This window comes from Columba livia, chromosome 2 (assembly GCF_036013475.1).
Source record: "Columba livia isolate bColLiv1 breed racing homer chromosome 2, bColLiv1.pat.W.v2, whole genome shotgun sequence".
NCBI classification, from domain to species: Eukaryota; Metazoa; Chordata; class Aves; order Columbiformes; family Columbidae; genus Columba; species Columba livia.
This window is the reverse complement of record NC_088603.1, coordinates 53068754-53074967: the sequence shown is the minus strand read 5'-3', so window position 1 is coordinate 53074967 and position 6214 is coordinate 53068754.

Sequence of the window (6214 nt, the reverse complement as noted above, 5' to 3'; positions counted from 1 at the left end):
TCTTCTTTTGTGCATGGTCAGTCCTGCATCTCATTCTCAAGGTTCTCCTTCAGGAACCAGGGAAAGCTTGGCCTCTATTCCTGCTGCTGCTCTCTGCAGCTCTGGGACTTGCCTTTGCCAGCCCGCAAGGGATGTTTGTTCAAGCTGAACTGAAGAATGCATCAGCCTGCTCCTGGCTACATGTGGGCTTGTGTTAATGATTGTGAACATTGGCTCTGAAACAGAATCAGAAATAGAAATAACGTGACATGAAATAACAGAAAATAAAGTAAATTAATAAATTAAAAACAAAATAAAATATAAAATATAAAATATAAAAATATATTATAATATAATATAAAATATTATACTATACTATACTATAATATAATACAAATAAAACAAAACAAGTAAAATAAAATAATATGAAATAAATAAAATAGAAATACTTGTATCCGTTGTTTTTTGTGTCCTTGAAAGCGGTTTTTAGGGAAGAGAGAAGGGAAGGGAAGGGAAGGGAAGGGAAGGGAAGGGAAGGGAAGGGAAGGGAAGGGAAGGGAGAAGGGAAGGGAGAAGGGAAGGGAGAAGGGAAGGGAGAAGGGAAGGGAGAAGGGAAGGGAGAAGGGAAGGGAGAAGGGAAGGGAGAAGGGAAGAGAAGAGAAGAGAAGAGAAGAGAAGAGAAGAGAAGAGAAGAGAAGAGAAGAGAAGAGAAGAGAAGAGAAGAGAAGAGAAGAGAAGAGAAGAGAAGAGAAGAGAAGAGAAGAGAAGCCCTGACAGAGCCCTGAGGGCTCCATACCTGAAATTATGCTGGTTTGACTGAAAGTGAATTGATTTTCTTCATGGAGTTAGAAACCTTTCTTTTTCATAGCTAGCACAGCTAGCATAGTGGACAGAATATGTGAGAATTGACTTGAGTACCTTTTATTTCTATTTATATATATATTTACTAGTAGTATATTAGTATTTTGTTATTTTATTACACTGAGTTTATCTCAATCCAAGTTTCTCCCTTCCCTTTTGATTCTCTCCCCTATTGGGAAAGGGAAGGCGGGGGGGACGGGGGGCGTGTGAACAGCTGTCGTGGTTGTATTGCTAGCTCGGGTTAAACCACAACAAAATGGTAAAACCAGTTTAACTCAGTATTTTTTTAAATCTGGGGAGTTTAAGGAGTCCTTTTCCAGGAGCATGCAGGGCACACTCCAAGATCTCTTCCCCTCTCTAGACAACCATTTCTCACTTCCCTCATGCCCAGACACCTTCACTGTGATGGCATGAGAAGGCAGCAGGACTCACTTATTACTTTCTCAGCAGAAGTAACTTTTAAACATGTAAAATAATCTGAGGCAGTTCTAGGCTGTTTAAAAAAATCAAAATCTTTAACCACTTTTGCAAACAAACAGGATAAGATAACTAACAGGATTTTTCAAAAGGCATCTTCTGATACTTCAGTCTGACTCCTAGATTCTAAAACAGGATGTTGTAAACTATGATTTATATATTCTGCTTACTTGTTTTCCGGCAACATCTCATCCATATGTGCGCTATTACTGTATTTTACAGAGTTGTATTTATTTTAGAAGCAATGGTGATCTCAAATGTTAAGAATGAACTGCCATTTCCTCTAACACAAGTAGCTGTGAGCTATTATCTAGATGCATATTATACTAACGAGATCAGAGACTTGTAATCCCTAAGAACACAGTGGCATAGGTTGAATAAGAAATCTTTGCTAATGAAGTGAACTGTCTATGTTGTAGCTCTTAGACTCGAGATATCACTTTACACATTTAGCTACATGAGTCTCAAATAACACAAAACAACTCTGTGTTAGCACATGGCATAAGTGTGGAAGGCTGAGATAGTGTGAATTATTTGTCTCAAAGCTTGCTTGCTAAAATAATATGATTAAGGCCTGCCTGTTACAGAGAAATGCTTGCTCATGCTGCTTGCTTAATTGGGCCTGCTGTAAAGATTTAAATACAGTGAGTTAAAGTGCAAAATGCTTGATCACTGTGAATTGCTAAAACTCAAAGAATGCTTGAAGTTTATGTGTTAAAATTTAATGGATTGTCTTCACTCTGTCTTTAGGCATAAAAATAAAATAAGATTGTTTAGTAGCATCTGACCTTGTTTGTGTCTCAATCTCACTCTTGGAATCGTTTTTGAAACTTCCTGAGTCCAAAATTAGACTGGGAACCCACCCTGGGGGCAAACACCATAACTACAGCATAGCTGACTTCCATAGCAGCTGCACATTGGTCTGAATTAATGTTACAATTTAGTAGGTATATAGGTAGATACACATTCATAAATGCACAAGAAGTGAAAGGAGTGATCTGTAACTGGTAGACTGGGGACTCTCCAATAGAATGCAACCCAGATCAACATGCACCTACAGGGAAGGGAAGTACAGAAACATTCTCCCAGGTTAAAAAACGGTAGGAAAAGGTGTTTGGAACATGTTATTGCAATCCACTGGAACGACGTCTGCAAAAGCATTCGGAGCCTTGGCAAACTACCTTTTCTGTTCCACAGTGTCTTGAAACCAAGACGCATCATCTGTCACCAGCTGCCATTGGCAAATGAAGGCATCACAATCAGAAGTGCGTAGGACACCAAAAAGGAAACTTTGAAATATGTCACATACGAAACTCAGAGAGTTGCTTCATGGGCAGGGGGTTTTGATCCCTTAGAAAGAGGTGATCCCTTGTCCACCGAGACCCCCCTCCTTTAGTCACTTAACTGAGAGCCTCCAGAAAGCCGTCTGTCTGCACCTAACGCATGACTGACATATGGCTGACCATCAGAGTTCCCCACTGCTGTTAATTTCCAACCCCGACAGAATGACTCCCCTACTCCAGGGCCTGCCCGATTCCCTGCAGCTTCATGCTGTACAGCTGCAGCATCATCCACGTGACACTTTAGCCCCCAAAGATGGGGGGTGGGCTGGAGATGCAACAGAATCGACTTGGGGGGAAGAGGCGCAAGAACTGGGTGGCTGTGGAAGGTGGATGAGGTCGACTAATGCTGAACAAAAGAGTGAGGTGGGCTGAATATCATGAGGGGTCACCTTCTGCTCCATGAGCCTCAGGGGCAAAGAGAAACCTGCCATGGGTGGAGGGAATCAAAAAGGGATCTGATGGACTGTATGCCTACTGCAGCTGTGGAAGAGATTGTTGGAGCTTGGGAAACAAAGGGAAGATGACTTCATTGATCTTCAGTGAGGCAACTGGACATGCTGTCCCCGGTAAGTGAGCCAGGGGATGTCCAGTGGGCCCATTTAAGAAGTCTCATGGAAAATAAGAAGCGGGACTTGTTGATTACTTTCCCCCTTGGCCCCTTTTAAACCCCAATCAACCCAGCTGGATAATGGAAGCCACTTTACTGCTGGGGTGGTTCAAGACTGGGCCAAAAATGAAGGGATTCTATGGGTTTTCCACACTCCCTACTATCCCCAAACTAATGCGATTGTAAAGCAGACAAACAGGCTCCTGAAAAAAAGTGCTTAAACCTCATGAGCCTGGGTGGGTGTCACAATTATGGGACGCAGTTTTCCATGTTAACAGTTGATGGGCCAGTGGTTGTCCCCAACTTAACCGCTTTCTGTCCCCCAAGCCCACTCTATTCTGCCAGGGAAGAAGGAGAACAAGGACTCGTGGGCCTGCTCCACTACACCAGACAACCTGTTCTCATAGAACTACCCACCCTTGGCACTGTACCCCTCATTTTAAAGACACTAATGAATATAAATACAGAAAAGCTACTGACAATCACGGGAAAGAGCACAAGATCAGCACACAGTGGATTGTCCCTTCATTTTCTGTTGACTATCAGTGTTATTTATATATGTATGTATTTATTGATTTATTTTTATTGATGTACGGTTTGTTGTTTCAATCTGTTGTGGGATATTTTGGATACTAGTTTTCCTTTATTTTACAAGGGAAAAATGGTGTGGGAGAAATTTATATTTGTACGTGGTATAGGACTAACACTGTTTTTGCCAGACTGTATCAAATGTGGCTTGGGACTTGATACAAGGGTTTGTGCATATTTGGAACCAGAGAAACCAGGGGATGTGTGTTGCTATCCCCAGTTCTGTGGCAGAAGGATTTAAATTTACAATGGTTTGTTGGAATCATACAAAAATATTGGAAAACGAGTTTAAAAAGCCTTAATCACACCAGGGGAAACACCACATGAAGAATAACCAAATCCACTTTTCTTGAACAGAAAGAGGAACAGCTGTGGAAAAGTAACAGGACATGGACTGAAAACTCAAACGCTTTGTATGAAGTCTCAAGCAACACTACAGGTTGTTTCAAAAACATGGTACCAATTTCAAACACAGTGTAAGCTCCAATTGGGTCCATCTTTGTGAAACATCCTGTAATTGGGGAGAGTTGTGGAAACAAACCTGAGATCGGTCCTATGTTACCTGTGTTATCTCTGGTGCTTTATCAAGGCCTGTGCTCTAGACTCACTCTGTTCCCTTTGGCCTGCAGGCTTTTCTGTGGATCTGAACCGAAATTGTGGAATCTACCATCCAGGAAACATCTGGTAAAATCCATCAGCCATCTGTATTTGTTGTCCTCATATTAACTGGGAAACAGCTCACGTAGTCATCCAGAAATGCAGAGACATCATTTACTGGATTTGAATTTACACACAGCTTTCTGCAAAGCAGTTACTGTGGGTTTTGATTCCTGCCAATTTTTCAGAATCTGTTTGTCAGGGCTGTGCGAGCATACAACGGTGAGAATTGGAGAACGTGCATCTCGGACATGGAACTGGCTCTTCCTATTTCTTCAAAGCGTACGATGATTGTATAGCAGCCTGTGAAGGCTCCTGAGAGATCAAAGATTTTAAAGACTTCTATCTCTCCATTGCAGGTGAGTGGTTAGGAAACAGTAGGGAAAGATGTCCCAAAAGTGCATTTCATTTAATCCTTAGGACTGGCTACCAAAGTCCCATTCCTCAGTTTGCAGTGTGAAATGTATGTGGTATCCCTGCTCAGTTTGGCCCAGCTGGAATTTCTTAGATTCACGGTAAAATGCTTGAATTCTGTTTTCTTCTCTTCTTCTTCTCAGAAGCAGAAATGAGGGCTGTCAGGAAATCAGAACAGCAAGTGCTTCCATTATAATGGAAATTTAAGTGTCTGTCAGAAGAGAATTGTAAGTAATAACAACTACTCCACCCAGATAGCAATAGTTATCCAGACAGGTCTCTGACCATCATTTCAAGATGTGTTTGGCTCCCTTTGAGGCTCAGTGGTCAGCCTGCCTTCCAAATCTGCTTTCTGCTTCATCTTTGTCTGGTGATATGCATCTCCTTCCTCATAAATATGACAAGTTTCTGTTGCTTAATGTTCATCTTTCCTACAGCAGAGTTTTGCTAGCGGATCAAATTTCTTTTTATTTAGTCTGTGGCTTAAAATTCAATCCATTGTTTTGCAAAGAAAAAGGGACACCACTTTTTTTGATTGTTGTCAAAATGGTGCACAGACAGTTCTTCCGCTGTTTGGTAGCAAAAGAAACAAGTTATTTCACTTAACAGAAATTATTGTGTTCTGGTGCTCAGTGATTATGCATTTGATAGGTAAATCATTCCACAAATGTTGTGTTTTCTTGAGCATCTACTTGCCCTGTGAATAACACATGTGGCCCTTACAGCTGCTGCTGCAGGCTCCGGCATCAGAGGGCAGGCACATCCAGCCGTGTAGCACCAAGCCACGAGTGACTTTTGCTTCTGTTATTTCACTGCATATTTTGCACATTGACTTTTTGTCAGTTCTAGCACAAAGAAGTGGGATTTTTTGTTTTTGATCCCCAGTAGGGATCACCAAGCTGTCTGCCGATGCCTTACTGATACTGGGATACTGACATCGCAGGACAGCCATAGGGCTCTGAGAGACTCTCCAAACAGCAGCTCCCACCAAGCAGCGCCACCCTCGCAGCCACTACGAGCCAGGGGTGGCATCTCAGGCAGGCTGGACGGGACGATCAGCCGCTGTGGAGCCACAGGTGAGCCCGGCTTCCCAGCCCTCCTGCCGGGGCATCTCCTCTGCCCTGGGGCCTGGGGAAGAGGCGAGGAGAGGCGCTGCCATCTTCTGGTCGGCAGCCCCAGAGCACCGGGAGGAGTCTCTTGGAGCCACTAGAGACCACAGGACACTGCCAGGGACCGCTTGAGGCTACAGGACACCACTGGAGACCACAGGGCACTGTTGGAGATCATC